The sequence below is a fragment of the Cataglyphis hispanica genome, chromosome 20 (genome assembly GCF_021464435.1).
Source record: "Cataglyphis hispanica isolate Lineage 1 chromosome 20, ULB_Chis1_1.0, whole genome shotgun sequence".
In the NCBI taxonomy this organism is placed as follows: domain Eukaryota; kingdom Metazoa; phylum Arthropoda; class Insecta; order Hymenoptera; family Formicidae; genus Cataglyphis; species Cataglyphis hispanica.
The window spans coordinates 2,479,199-2,495,468 of record NC_065973.1 but is presented as its reverse complement, the minus strand read 5'-3'; the positions used below and the strand labels follow the sequence as shown (position 1 = coordinate 2,495,468).

At 36.7% G+C, this 16,270-nt stretch overlaps 1 protein-coding gene across 1 annotated transcript in view; it reads right to left on the bottom strand.

The window, feature by feature from the left end:
- The window catches only part of LOC126856900 (sestrin homolog), a 172,542-nt gene that overhangs the window by 48,228 nt on the left and 108,044 nt on the right, over positions 1 to 16,270 (bottom strand). The gene's annotated exons all lie outside the window — the stretch shown is intronic.

Below are 16,270 nucleotides of genomic sequence, written 5' to 3'. Positions count from 1 at the left end.
CCTCGAGATATTCCTATTAAAAGCACGTCCGACGAGAGATTTCCGGATAAGATTTGCGAGTCTTGTGTGACAATTTACCAGCTGATTTTTATATAAAGCTTGTCACGTCGCTTGATCCTGTATCATTACCGAAGATTTAAAGCGATTTATTTTCGATAATATCGCGCGATAAAAAAATAAATAAAATTCGTTTTACGGATATAAAAATTCTCAAAATTGCGCAATAACGATCTCCATTATCATTATGGGCGCGCAACTCGAGCTTCCTGCTATATAAATTTGAAAAATAAAAAAAACAAAGGTATGCACCGTAGTGCGGAGGAGAGATCCAGCACGCTCGTAACGGTATAAAATAATTCCGCGAGATTGCAGGCATCATGAAGCAGGTATGGAGGAGATCCGCCAACGTGGTTTCCTCCGGCGGACATTTGCATCGACAATGCACACGCCGACCCCTGATAAAGTGAGAGATATCCGTGTCAACTCGATGCACGAGTTGCTGACCGTTCACTCGTCGCGTTTCGCAAAAACGCGTCGGACATATTATCTCGCCGTGCGCATACTATTACTATCGCCCGTATCTCTATTGACGACAGAAGTCGCGCACGAATGGAACGTCAAAAAATAAATGTACTTCTTATTGGACACGCGCTAACAAAAAGTGTTATTATCGTATGGCCGACCGCGATGTTTTGTTCGATCATCCTCGTCGTACGATCCCTGAGAAAAACATCTTTCGCATTTTATTGAGAATTAATGTAATAAATAATCTGCAAAAAATTTTTAATTATATGGAATAAAATTAAGGAAGATAAGATAAAGTAAACGCAAAAAATTAAATAAATGTTCTTGCAGTCACGAAATTTGGTAATAATTAAAGATGACGCGACGTTATAAATTCACGTTTAACGCGTGGCACTTAGTCATAGCTTTTTTCCTCTTTCAAGGAACTTTCTTTATGACCGATCGTTGCATAATGTTGCCAGAATTGCAAGCGTAGAAACTTTTTCGCGATGTTTACGAGCAGCGAGGAGTCGACCTTTTGACAAAGATCTTTTAATCAGAAAAAAAAAATGCTCGAAAGATTCGTAATCACATGGATGTCTTAATATGCGAAACATTTGTGATCGAAGATAACTTTTTAACAAAGCCCGGCAGCCTGAGATCTTAAATAACTCCTTGCATAACGTTGCAAGTACACGCAGCTCGCGAATATCTATAATCTGTTTACGAATGTCTCTCACGCCGCGTCGGTTTAATTGCTGCACTTGGGCATTGATAATGAGCCGCAACATTGTTGTAACACCTGATAATATAATTTGCAAATGAACGCGAAGATGACAAGGAGTCATGCAGCTGTCTGTGCAGCATTATTTTGGGATGCATCTGTGCAAATTTCGCGCAAATGTACGAAATCGACGGTTCCTTTTCTCTTCTTCTTTTTTTTTTGTATATCATCCACTTAAAATTATCTAACATTTTCAGATTTTTCGACGTTTCAGAAGAAACGTTATCTTTAAAGCAAGAAAAAAAAATTTCCATCCGAATATATATATATTTAAAAAAAAAATATTTTTTTTTTTGGAATGATCTTTCAACTATCAAAATTTAATTAAAAGCACAAGACTTGTTTCCTAAAGTTTTGAGATTAAATATCTTGATAAAATTGGAGATCAGAATTTTTTCAAAGTAAAAAATTAATGATTAAATTTCCCTCTTTTAATTAACATTTAAAAATTATTTATACGTCGATATTTTTGTCGAGAAAAAGTTACTTCAATTTTTGATAGACTTTTTATTAAAATATTATCAAATCTATTACCCAATATTTTAAAATTATATATAATGTATGTTATTGATGTTACATATTTTATTATGGACAAGCAATCTTAAAAATACATCTGCAACATGTTGCAATATTCCAAGAAATCAAATTCCATAAAAAAAAAAAGAAATAATCGTCCCGAAATTATGTGGAAAACATGATAAGAGACCGCTTGCTCGTGACTAAGCTAGGCCAGGCTCCGTTGACGTAAATCAGACAAACTGCACGATGCACAAAAAAAGTGATATATCTTAATATATGTAACGTCATAAGATTCGATGTTCGAAGTAATATCGAGACAAAATCATACAGAGAGAGCAAATTCCATTCTCAACTACGGGAAAAAGAAATAGAGATTGAATCTTAGAAAAAAACAAAGCAATTACGAGTGCGATATGAGATAAAACTAATAATGGTCCTTACAAACACACATAATCATAACTGATAAAAGGCCGTATTCTTACAGCACAATTAGCGATAAATACGTTTGTCCGATTCTCACGTCTCAAGTTGTTATTGAAGAAGATATTAACGACAAGCAAACAAAATTTAGCAAACATGATGGACTTTCTTATCAGTTGTGTGTTTATATCGATTAATAAAAACACCCGCTATATAATAATATTCTTTTTTTTTAAATCAAAATTACATAACTTTGAAAAAAAAAAAAAAGCTGCGAGCCACGTTTTCGCGATTAACTTGAAATCGCGAAGGGGAAAACGTATAACTGCCTCGACAGACGCGAAACATCCTGTGTTCGAGAAAAAGGAGAGGACCGTCCTGCGCAGCTTGCAACTCGATTAACGAACGCCCCGGAGTTATCTGCACGTCGCTTCGAGGTTTCCACTCGTGCAATTCGGCGCAAACAAGCGTCTCACGAATCCGTAAACAGACCGGGGGAGAGAGAGAGAGAGAGAGAGAGAGAAAGAGGGAGACAGAATGAGAATGAGAGAGCAGCGGGAGAATGGGAAAGCGGAGTTGGCGGCGGAGGAGTTTACGTTGTCAAGTTTTCCAGGCTTTATTTTCCGCGCCCTGTCGGCGAGACTCCTAGGAATTTCACTCCGTACCATTTTCTTCCGACAATGCCCACCCTTGCCGCTCGCGTAAAAGGCTGGTTTAACGAGAAAACTTGCGCTCTCTACCCCCGGTGGAAAATGATGCAATGGGAGGGAAGAGAGAGGAACATCGCCAATGAAATCCACGATGAGTTTTCTATTGTTCGCGCACGGTAGTTATGCCAGTCTGCTCGAGATAATGTGCCGAAAATTATGCATATGTGTGTGTGTATACTAAATGATTTATATATTCATATATACGATGATGTTATGCCTGTTGATTCGCGTGAAATTTCTTGGTCTGATAACAATCGATGAACCTTCAGAGTGAATAATTACGTTAATTCTGTCGCGGGTTGAAATATATTGAACGTTCTAAAATGTCTTTAATTGCAACCAAAGCAACTTAAGAAAAATGTATATATAATGATAGTATATACAGCTACTATTATTTAAAATTAAAAATGACTCTGAAATAGTATATCCCAGGTGTTAAAATTCCGAAATAAATTTTTTTTTCGCAAGAAAAAAATTAAAAAGAAATCGACGCAAAGCCGTTCCAAGCAACCGGCGATGCAACCGGGGTAAGAGAGTTAAGAACGTTGGCGACTCCCTAAATAAAAACCGTCCAATCGGTCGGGCGATGAAACTGGCAGCCGCGAGATTTCCACGTTGCGACAACGAGAAGAGAGACGCTGCGAGTATCGCATTCTAATCGCCGCATTTCTCTCCCCTCGTGCGTGCGTGCGTATATACGTTTTCGCTTCCGGAGCGAGAGAAGAGCGCGGGGCATCATCGGCGGATCAATGTCGACGGGCGGCTCGTAACTGCGACTTTCTGACTTTTATGCGCCGATAAATTAAGGGAAACCCGCCTGTGTGAGAGCCATCCGGACCGCTGGTCTCCTCGTGTGTCTTTTCCGTGGAAGCGTTGTTGAGGATAGGACAGGGTGACGAGAACGTCGGTGGTTGGACGTCGAGTCGTAAAACCAGAGCTGTAACAACAATGTATTTTTCTTTCCCCCTCGTCGTACGGGAGATCACCCCTCACTGCGGCACGATCAATGATCTATCGTGATCGTACGCAGCCGCGCGCGCGGACGAGTTTTATATCGCGATAAATTAGTCGGATTGCGCGCGCGCGCGCGAAATCCTGACGAAATTAAATCGGATCTCATATTATATTCCCGTCGAGCTATAAAACTTATGGCCCTGAATGTCTCTAAGGATTTATATATATATATAGCCTGGGCATATATACGTTGTATCTTAGATTGTTCTCGACACCCGGTATAACTTGCGCGACGCGAGATAGAAGGATGTTTATTATAAATTCGATCAAACAATAGCGGCGATAAAGTCGGGAGATTATATTGCTCCGATCTTTTAGACCGTCGAAGATTTATTTCTAATTCTAATGACGTGAGATGCTTCGTAGATTATAAGGATTTATTTAAATGCGTGATGTCTCCAGCCGCGCAGAATATAAAACGCTATAAAGATTATTACTATTTTAGAAGAAGAAGAAGCTAAAACCCCAGACGCATCTAAAAAAGCTTATATACTCGAAAAGAGCATCCTGTAGTTATGGAATAATTCGTAATAAATGTGACATATGAATCGCTTCAGGTATTACTCGAGTAAATCTATCGCAATCGTTTAGACCATAAAATCGGACCTTACTAGAAGAAATCTAAGAATATATAAAGAAATACGGCGTTCGTGCTATACAATGCGATAAAACTCGGTGCGGTGTTATCCACTCAAGGAATCATCGTGGGACTCGAGAGCGAGAGGGACAAATTTATTTTCTGACAGATTAGTACCTGCGGTACGACGGACAGAAAGAAAGGGAAGTCGGCCCTGAGGAGGGACCGGTTAGGTAAAATCTCGAGCGTCCCTTCGTCACGACCGAAGGACAAAGTCAAGCACTTTGGAGCGCGACCGGGATCGGGAGAGGGTGATGGTCGCTCATGTGTCAACGATGTAATAAGGGGAGCCCGAAAGAGGGGAGGGGGGAGAGGGGGACGCGGCCGAAATTGCGTACCTCGCTTTGGTAATAACACCCCGGCAGCCAACCTGGAAAAGGAATTTAATCGGTCTGCTTTCGTTTACGGCGCGTAAAATCCAAATGAGGGAAGAGAGAGGGACAGAGGAAAGAGGGGAAGTGGTCTTATGGCCCGCGTTACGCTTCCGAATGTAAACAGGGGCTTGTAACATTTCCTGGCCAACGAAGAGAGAGGCGCGTGATAAATAAGCTTCATTGTTCCGCCAGCCTCTCCCTCCCCTCCATTGTTTCCGTTACGAATTCGTGCGAGTAATACATTGTCGCTCTTAATGTTTGGTATTGACGATATCTCGTGCGAAATTATTCCCTACTGTTTTACAGTTAACGAAATAATATTTTAATTTTGAAACAATAGCAAATTTTTAATACAAATTTTTAATATAAAAATTTTAAGAACGCTAATTTTTATGATTTTAATTAATTTTAGAACTCTCGTTTTCTTTGTTTAGAATTCCAAAGATATCTGCGGAAAAATATATTCTTTGTTCTCCACTCTGGCGATAAGAAATTATTCTGGGATATTGATCTTTTACGTTGATCCGAGTCCGTCCTTATCTTAGATACGATTTATAAATCGTCCATGGTCGATGTTAAACAGCAGAATCTGCTATCATAATTTATCCTGCTATCATAATTTATCTTTACCCTTACGACGAAATAACACGCTTCTGTTAGAGTTAGAGCTATTAAAAACCAGAGAAATGTTAAATAGCGCCGATAGTATCAAATTAAGCATCGAGCTACCTACACATTGCCGAAAGACTTCCCTACAGCAATTCTCAAAAATCGAGAAAACCTAGAGCGCTCGAGAGTACTTTCTCGATATTAAATCGAATAAACGTCAACTTGAATGCTATGTGACATGTGGAATAAAAGCCGCGTGATTTTCACCGCTAACGCGAGTCCTGTTAAAAAGAGGGAGAGAGAAAAAATAAATTCAATGTCCGATACGACTGCCAAGCAGCCACCCTTCGTTTCCGTTCCTTTGTACGCGACCGAAATCGCGTTAGGCACGGTGACATTCCTCTCCTAGTATAAGAAACATAAAGGGCGCTTACCAAGCCCTGCGGGTGCGGCCCGAGTCGTGACTGGCACACGTTATGCGGTATGCAATCTGGGAGAATGATATGCAGGAGGAAAAGCGGTAGGAGGAATTGTTGACACACAAACAAATAAAACGTTCCTCTCCGCCGAAGAGCCGTCCCCTTGTTGTTGGAAAAAAAAAATGCGCATATTGGTGATTGTGTTTTACAAGAGTATTTAACGGACGACTCGTGAAGTACACATCTAGACATTAATCCTTGATAAAGCGAATGAGACTGCCAGACATCGTAATTCGAGGGCGCAGCGCTTTTGCAAATTATGCGAAAGACGTTCGTGTACATTTTCGGCATTTTCGTATTCGAATCGAGCTCGCTCTCCACCAAGTCCTTCTCGTCATTCTCCTCTACAAGCCCTCTAATTATCCGGACGACTACGATTAAGAACAGTTAACCGCAGACACGCCTCGCCCTCCGTTCCCTTCGAATGTCCCCCCCTCCCCTCCTTCCCCTCCTCGCCACCCTGATCGAAACGATGAACGAGCGTTATTACGACTCGACGAACACTAAGACATTTTTAGCTTGACAAATCATAATCTGTTCACTCTTCAACAAAAATTAGATTAGAATTTTTAGATACATTAAAGTATTTTTAAATACTTTTGTAATTAAATTAAAATTTAAAAGTGTAAATAAAAAAAAAATTGAGGCTTTATTCTTCATCCGCACTCTGAAATTCAATTTCTGGACATTCAATCTTTCCTAATCCAAAAAAAACAATCATCATGTCGTAATTTTGATAAAAGATGTTTGTGGGATTTGCAAGTAACGAGAAATCATAGATAAGAGAAAGCGCGCCGACGAATTAATCATCACGACTTCGTGTTTGTGTGTTTATAGAATTTCAAACATGCTAATTATCAAGGTTTCGTCGAGTGAGAGGTTTCTGTACGCTGAGAAGAAAGGAAAAGGGGGCGGAGGGGGAGCGCGAGGGAGGATGGCGGACACAGCACAGAATCATTGTTAACGATCGGTAAACAACACGTTTATCGGTAGTCTGATGCAACGCGGAAATCCGTTTCATCAGCCACTTCAAATAGATTGTACAATATCGCAGATAGACTACTCGGTAATTATAAGCGTTTTTCCGACTAAAAGCCGGATAATGATCCGAGCAGCTCGGCTCGAGACACCCTCCAAAGTTCCTTTGTTCTCAGAAGCTACGATGACTCACAGTCGAGTACAAGGACTAATCTCCCTGCGTGATATAAGTTTCCGTGAATATCGTGCTTTCGATCCAACAGTTGCGTGAAAAGATGATAATTTTGATATGGAAGAATCTCACACTTCGTCGACAATGAAATTAATATTCCTTTACATCTATTATTTTTTTTTTCAAAGTATATATTTTGATATCCAAAAAAATATCAAAACATAAATCAACTGAGCGATATTTTCTTTAGGAAGCGGAGAGTATGATATAGATTGTGTTGCTAAAATATATGTTCTGAATATATAGAATGCTTTGAACAACACATAATACACTCGATAAAAAGTTAATCCCCTTCTCATGAAATGTATATGTCGGGGAAACTTGATACTTTTTAAGAAGAATAACGATCTATTTTCTCCGTTGACACTTTGTTGAAACTTCCGTTGACATATAGTATGTATAATACATTGGATAAAATCTAACTCTTTGTATATTGATAACATTAATGATAACAATAAATAATAAATAGTATTTAATAAATACAGAAATATATATGTATAAATAAATTTATCTTTTACGGTACTGCGCTAAAGTTATCTCTATTTCATTTAGATCATTAAAATATTAAATTTTATAATAAATATTTCAGACGTAGAATATTTATTAATTATTCTCTCTCTATATCAATTTATTTTAAAAAATTTCAAAAAATAATTTTTACGAAAAATGAAGAAATTTCTTTGATATTTCCATTAAATTTCATTAAATAAATTTCATTAAATTTTTTGTAAATATTTTTAAATTTACTTTCTTAATATACATAAAAAAATATATTAAATATTAAACCAATAAAAATTAATTATAATAAGCATATTTCTTTGACAGTACGAAATTAGGAACATATGTATCTCGAATATCAATACACGTGCTCCTTGCAAAGAAACTCTGGATAAAATAATTCTGTAAAATATTAAAAACAATTAAAACGTAAAATTTGATTTTAAAATTGAAATCCGTGAAGCACCGAGGAAAATCTCAATCATCTGATGGAGAGTTTATTCCTTCCTTCTCTCCATTTTCTTGTTTTCCCATCCTTTTCTTTCCCGCTTGCACCCCCGCTTGCGCATCCTTCAAAATATCACGGGGACTTCTACCTGCTCAGCGGGCGTATCGATATAGAGACGTCATCTATTCTCTTTTCCAAAATGCACGAAATCACAGTTGCCAGTTGGTAGTCAAAAAAATGTGCGTAAATAAGTCACTGAGAAAGAAAAAACAAAGTATAGGGGGCCTTTCGAAATTTTCCTCGGAATCACGGATACTTGAAGCCAAGACTAAAGAGAAAGACAACGGTTTCAATGTCACCGCACAAACTTGATGTTTCGAGACTCGTTTACGCTATACGCGCTCATTTATATACAGGCTTAGAACAGTTTTGCTTAGCTGAGTGAATCTATTTAACGCCCATTACTGCGATAATCGCACGTATCCGTGAGAGGACGGACAAAAAAAAAAGAGAAACACGATGAAAAATATGTCGACACGCAAAATCGAGTTAACGCGCCTTTGTTCATTTGTCATGGCGCAGCGCGGCGATTAATAATTAACAAACAATCTTTTTCGGAAAAAACGAGACCGCATGCATGTGTGTATTTGTATATGCTCGCGCGCGTAAAACGAGGAGCTATTGAGTTAATGTTGGGATAATGAGTTATGTTAAAGGCGTGCAACTCGTTAAATTCACGCACAAAGATGAAAAATATATATCGTTAATTAAATAAAGAATTATAATCTGTAGCTGCACTACATATGCTTACACGTGTAATACGGCTGCGCTTGGAGAGAACAAAGAACCTCTATGTGCAAAGCCGGTAGCGAAGCTCAATTATGAGCGGAGGAGACGATGAAATCACTCCGGCAAACCGGTCTCAATCCGATGGCTAAACTCGCCTCGACGAGTTTTAAACGCAATGAATTTAATGGACAATTCTATTCGCGGATCGCGTTTAAAAGTCTCCTCATCATCATTGCGGCGATGAATAATCGACGAAAATAAATATTCGTGTAAAAAAATTTTTCATTCTCTCCATATGCATTTGAAAACGTTCGTGGCATGAAAACAACGATAACGCAATAAGTTGCATCTAATTATGATCTATTTATACGAGCAATTGCCTCGCTCTACCAACTAACAGGATTATGTAAGAAGAGATACATGATCGCGGCTGTAATTCGTCGAGTTGGCGTGTGGAAAATATTATATAATAAAACATGCACATATTGCTGTTTTTTTAGTAAGAATACACGTTGTGTATGAACTAGCGCGAAATATAATACGAGCTTCATATTTAAAAAGAGATATATTCTTATTCTTTGTTTGGAATCTCGTTCCAGAAAAAAGATATTTCTTTACGCATTATCTATATACTTCAATATATGTATATTCAAATTCCTCAATCTCACCAATTTAATAACTTTTTTATAAAATTATTTTTACAATTTTGATTTTTCGCTTCCAAAGAAGCTCGAGCTTAATTTCTCTACCCGTTGTATGATTTTTCAGAATAAAAAACGGTTGAATTTACGAAATAATCGGTTGTTAAATTTGCCATCAACAAATTGCAAAAAAAAAAAAAAAAAAATAACTTGGAAAATTATCGAGAGAAAGAGATAGATAAATAATGCATCCCGTGTGATTCTGGGTATCCTTTATCTTTTAAATGTTTGCGCGTTGCAGACGGAAACCTTCCTCGTTTTTCCAGACGTCCTTTTTTACCGGGTCCATCTTTTCTCCAACCGTCTTGAAAAATTCTATGCCTTTTATGCACGAAGGATAGGAGAAACCTCCTTCCTCTAAAGACGATACTAAAAACCTTCCCTGAGGATGAACCTTTTTATGACACGTTCTGACGTAAGGTGAGATTTAATCTAGACATAAATTCTTCGACCTTAAGAAGTTTCGCGCATATAAAATAATAGCATACGCAAGTAACCGCATCAATAATTTTTTTTTTTTTAAACATTATGGTATAATTTCTTTCAATAATAAATTTTTAATAAGACTCAAGCACACGTCACTCATATTAGAATTTATATTCGTAAACGCAAAATCTGATATCTCTTTATCAAGCAATTTTCAAAAATAGCATTAATTGACGATAATCGAACTTGTTTTTGTTACGCATGATTTTACGAGTGAACATCGACTTTATCAATGAAGTATCATTATCGCGATCTATCGAAGGATAAAAAGCAACGCGTCGGCTAAAAACTCGATTTTTCGGGGCGCGATCCAGAAAAATAATTAATATCTCAAAGAGAATTTTCATTTCATTCGCACGGCTGTTACACACTGACGATCGCGTACGAAGGTCCCCTCGTTAATAGCGGAAGTGTCAAGTCGATTAATCTTGTCGTAACGCCACCGCGACACTTCCTGCTCTCCGTCCGTGTCGATTTACAGCTTTCATTGTTGAACGGATTGGTTCTAACGTCGGAGGACAAACAGCTAGATGATTTTCGCGAGAGAGAAATGCTTCGATGTATAATACATATGTATATCGATCGTTCACGTTTGATAAAAAAATCTATAGTTGAGAGAAATATATACATAACACACAAATTATTTTCGAAGCACACATTCGGCAATAGAAAATAAAATAATATACATATATATATAAAATATGTATTAATAAAAATTTTTAATGTTTTTAATATCGATGAAATTTATCAGTATTAATTCGTTTTACTAGCAACTTGTTAAGAACGAGAACTATATTTCTTCTCGAATAGATACGAAGGAATTCATGAAATCAAAATATTCACTGTACATTGATAAGAGAGCTAACATTTAAAATACAATTGCATTTATAAATGATTAGGATGCGAAACCAATACGCACGTAAAACGCTCCGTCGAAGCGATGGCGGAAACAGGATGTAAAGTTAATCTACCGGCTCCTTTCTACGATGGATTCCAATTTTGTCGAAGTGGATTGCCGTAACGTGATCCAAAGAGATGCGAGTGTGTGTTTCCCGCTGTCATTTAATTAGTCATGGTTCACACTCGCGTATAGACGAGGAGCGGATAAAAGCGACGGAAGGTTACTTGAAATCCAGTCCGACCGAGCGGACGTGAGCGAGGGTGATTAACAATAGCTAATTAGAATTCTTTTCCACTCTCCTCTTCCCTCCACCTAGCTCTCTCTCTTCCTTCCACTCGTACATTACGCGTCAACGATTACGCGCTGCGCAAAAAAGGAGATAAGGGTGAGCTAATTCACGCGAGTATCTCCCTTTGTCTTATAAAACACGACCGATCGACACAGATAGTGTCGGCGAATAACGCTTGGAGAGAGAGAGTCATAACCGGTGGTCGCGGGATTTAATTCCGTCAAATGTACGGTGTATTAGGGTTTACATAATGCGCATTTACATATCACCGAGATGGAACGTAACCGCGGATTATTTCGAGTCGAGCGAATCTTTCCGCGACGAGATTTTATGCAGATTTAATCGACACGGATCGCTGCCGATCGATATCGCGCGAGGAGCGTATCAGTATGACGGGTATATGTTCTCGTTGCTGTAAATATTCCCACGCGGTATACGCGTGTACATTGGTGCGCTTCGTATATATTTTTTTTATCATCTACTTGACGAGTTCGACAAACATTTGTCATTTTCTATAGAATTTAATAAGATTCGAGGCGAAAAAAACAAATATTTAAGCAGCTTATCTCTAATTTTTAGAGACGATTAAAGTTCAATAACTGTTTATCTCTCTCTCTCTCTCTCTCTCGCTCTCTCTCGCCTTTTCTTTTTCTCTCTTTCTCTCACCTTTTCTGTAGAATCTCAAGAAATAATTACCAAAAAAAGATAACAAAATTTAAACTTTCATTGCTTTCTGCAGAATTCCATCAAATTAGGAAGATAAAAAATTTATTAATACAAAGAATTAAAACTAAAGATAAAATTACAGACTTTATATATATATATATATATATATATATATATATATATATAATGTATGTATGTATGTTTATATAGATCTTACAGGGTGCTGTAAACAGTTTTGAGGAAATAAGATGCCATTACGCGGCATTATTGAATAAAGACAAGTCTAGGATGAGAGTGAAACGCAAGATGCTTGGAAAGCTTGCGGAAAAAAACCTCTGCGAACTTTCGGTTCGTGTTACCGATGTCTAGACGTCTAGACCATTAGTAGATTGAATCGATACAAACTATCTCGATACGATATTATTCGATAATCCGATAAGCAACGATTTCTGATAAAAACGCAATACTTGCAGGTCACATTCCTGCGTAACGCTCGATGCAATCTCTATTTTTTTTAATGAACTTATATATATATATATATATATATATATCGTTAGATATCTCATATATCACATTCTTTTAGCATTTAAACGTTTTGATAAAACAATTCATATATTGTCACTTTCTAATCATTACTTTTACAATTACATCAATCACATTATCGTTATCAAAATTTGCACAAAAAACACGCTATATAAATCCATTGCACCATAAAAATATCGATAAACTTTAAGAAAAAGAAAACATTATCTAACGACTCATACTAGACGTTATCACTTATATTTTTCTAAGGAAACGAACAAAAATATACGTCTCTTTATCTTTAAAATAGAAATAGTTGTCAGGTTACGCGTCATATTTTTATCCAAGATCTAAGTCTCCGGAGCGTTTAAAGCAAGACGAAGAAAGGTGGGGAAATTGACGAGCCACCTACACCACCGATGATAATTACACATCCGTCTCGAACGAAGGCCACACGCAGATAATCACGTTATACAACGGTAATCAGCGTGTAATAATATTATACGAACGAATAATCACGGAAGGGAGCACCCACGTCGCGTTTCATTTGTGTGCGTTTAAGCCCCGCAAAGAGAAGGATCCATCTAATACGGTTACATTTGCGAGAGATATGATGCTTACTTTACAGTAACGGTATAATCACAGATCCGGAATCTTTTTTTTATTAATTTAATTAACAATTATATAAATTATATTACTAACAATTATGAAAAAATAAGTTATCGTATCAGATTTAATACAAGTACAAAGCCAAAGAACAATGACAGAGAGAAATAAGCATGTTTACCTATTAGCACTGTTCCATCGAAAGCGGAGTTGAACAAACAAATTAGACACACGATACATCATTCGGCTGACAGTTTGCTTCGAAACATCTCGCTGGGATTACGCGCTAATTCTAAAAAGACTTGGGAAACTGTCAAAAATGATGATAAAAAAAAAAATTAATTAACTCACGCGAAGGAGCGTGAATTTAAACGCGTTTATTACAATATTTTACACATCACGATATTTTACGCAAAATTTTCGTAATAATTTTTATGTGACACGAGTAAAATATCGAGTAAAATATTGTTAGTGGCATTGTTTATATTAAGGCAGAAAAGTATTGACATGGGAATATTTGCGAATAGGGAATTGTGCGAGGAAGAAATTATAAAACGTTCCCGCTTTATAATAACAAGAATATTTATATACTTGTCAGGAATCCGCGCAGGAATTCTTCGTAAACATTTGCTGACAACCATCTGTTGCTTATTTTTCTCCGCGAATTTGTGATTTCTCCGCTTCGCCTCTTGCATCATTGCCCCATCGACAATACTCCTCCCAACTTGATATGCGCATATATTTTGTGTAATATAAATACGTGCATTTGCCGCGCATATACCTACATGTGTATTTCGTATATGCAGCAAACATTTCTCTCTCTCTCTCTCTCTCTCTCTCTCTCTTTAATTTGGAGAAAAGTTATTTTTCATTTATATAATATTAAACACACTGTTTAAACAACAATTTTTTTTTACACTACGTCCCCAATATAAAGCGCATTTCATGCAATGTTTCTTGCCAAAAAATAGAAAATTATTTTTTCAAGAGCCACACGATAAACGAAGCGATAATTCCGTAAATCACTGCTGCCGATATGCAACGCACGAAGAATTATCGATTCAAATTTATAACGGTAAATCGATAGATTGCATCCTCCTATGCGTATGCACGTATGTGCGTTCGAGTCGGCCATATCTCAATCAGCCCTGTATAACACATTCATCTTCACTCGACCGCAAAATTAGTTCTATGTTCTGTCTCTCATCTCCGTTAATCTGGCACCGCGAGGAATGAAATTCAGATGATGCATTCGGCATAATTAAGTGCTAATTTACTGCTAATTTGTTGTTAATTTATTTTCTCTACCAATTAGCAAAAAATGATGACATTAAAGATAGAAGTGATGATTTAACATCACTCTCGCTTCCAAAAATATTTATAAAATTGTAAACACAAAATACAAATTAATTGTTAATTAATTATTCAAAGATATTGCAAATAGATTTTAAAAATACCAAATTTAAATCATTAATATCAATAACAAATATTAATACCAAATTATTTCTTAATTGATAGGAACAATAAATTAGGAATTTTTGCAGTAATAAATTAACTCTTTATTATGCCGTTTTCTCTGTTTTGTTTGTTGCCAGCGCATTGCATGCCAGCGTTTCTGACGATTTGCCGTCGAACCGAATCTGTAGAAAGCGAATCATCGTTTCGATTCAGCTCAAGAAAGCGTTTGAGACGCAACGGAAATATTGAGATTCGACATGCAATATCCATGTATCATTGAATCAGCATAGAGCAGATACGATTTGACGAAATCGTTCCTGTCAATATCAGTTAAGACTAGTCAGTTGCCGTCAACTAAATTGTCTATCTACATAATAGCATTACGAAAAGATCAGAGAAAGCATCAGTTAAATATTCAACAATTTTATTCTGTTATAGAAAAAAGTGTATTTTGATGAAATGGCTGGATTTAAGAGCGAGCGTCTCCGTAAATTTTATTCTTCAAAATGACAAAAATATGATTCATAAGACCGTTTCATATCCGTATATCGAAAAGGAGATAAGAATTTTCCTATAAAATAACTTCGTTTCGACCTTATATTTCGGAGCGAAATCCTTCAATATTGTAAATTTTCAATTTCAAAGCTTTATATTGGCGTTGTCATTCGCGAACGAACGATTGAGGTGCGAGATTTCAAGATTGGACATGTGAACGATAGTCGGGAAGACCTTCACATTCGATCAGCAGACTTTGACAAGCGGAGAATATTTGTCATCGTCGTTTTATTATATGTCTCATATACAGGAAATGGTTCGCTGATCTTTGCTTGTTCTGCTTCTTCTTGCCGAATGTCTGATACTTTGGCATTTGAGTTGTAACGTGATAAGAATTTTCGCAGAATTTTCAAAATAAAGATAAAGATTGAAAAAAGTCACATAAAATGTACAGAAGATTTCGCGCGAGTTCGAAGACGTGAAAAATTCAAATAAAAACTTCGAAATTTAAAACAAAATAAATATATAATAAAATTACATGACAGCTACATTATGTAAAAAATACGAGTATTACGAGCATCTGAATATTTAAATAACTCTTATTTAATGATTCTGAATAACTTTGTGACTATGTATCATTTAATCGCGAAAGAAGCTAAATGCGAAATGCGTCATTTATCATTAATTCCAGACGTCGTCGAGTGTCATCTAAATTATTGTGATAACGAAAACATATAAAATTAAATCTGATCTCTTCCACTATATATATATATATATATCATCAGAGAAATTTCGTTCGGATATTTCTTCCTGATGCGCGAGACATGTCGGGAGCAATTGCCATAAGTTTACGACGACTGTGCGACATGGGGTGTGTTTGCGCAAAAGTAGATACCTTATACATATATCGGAAAAATACTTCGCGCGCAAATATATACCGAGTAGTTTGGAATAATAGAGTAGTTTGAAAAATCTGACGCTCGCGAATGTCCCTGACGTGTCGTCGATTTGAACAGAGTGTCTCTCGAGAGTCGTACTCTCGGGCAAACGATAACTGAAATATCTAGATGTAGTAAAAAACGAAAATTATTTTCCAGTTTTATTTTACTAACGCAATTATTATACATTTATTTTAATAACGCAATCAGACA